This window comes from Penaeus monodon, chromosome 22 (assembly GCF_015228065.2).
Source record: "Penaeus monodon isolate SGIC_2016 chromosome 22, NSTDA_Pmon_1, whole genome shotgun sequence".
Classification (NCBI taxonomy): domain Eukaryota; kingdom Metazoa; phylum Arthropoda; class Malacostraca; order Decapoda; family Penaeidae; genus Penaeus; species Penaeus monodon.
This window is the reverse complement of record NC_051407.1, coordinates 10,416,882-10,417,275: the sequence shown is the minus strand read 5'-3', so window position 1 is coordinate 10,417,275 and position 394 is coordinate 10,416,882.

The window sequence follows — 394 nt, the reverse complement described above, 5'->3', positions numbered from 1 at the left end:
ACAGTATGTCACAATCATTTAACTCATGTTTTCTCAATTTACCATTTGCAGTTTGTGATTTTTAAGCAGCACTTCATTTCAGAATAAGGACTTGTTGGTACTAGTAAAAAGGAGTTGCAAGGACCACTCCACATCCTAGTATTCAGTTTGTAACTACAGATGATGACTGCTGAAGCAACTGATGACTAGCAGATTATTAAATGAAAAGTAAGATTTCTTTCTCTTTCCTCTGTTCATGTAGAATAAGAAGCATATTTGGAAGAGAATATAAACCTGTGTTGAGATTTTTCCCCTTTGCTTGAATAAAATAAAATGCATTTATGTATTCAACTACGTATTCAGAGATAATTTTCCATTTTGTCTGTGATTATTTCCTTTGTTTAAGACTTAGTTG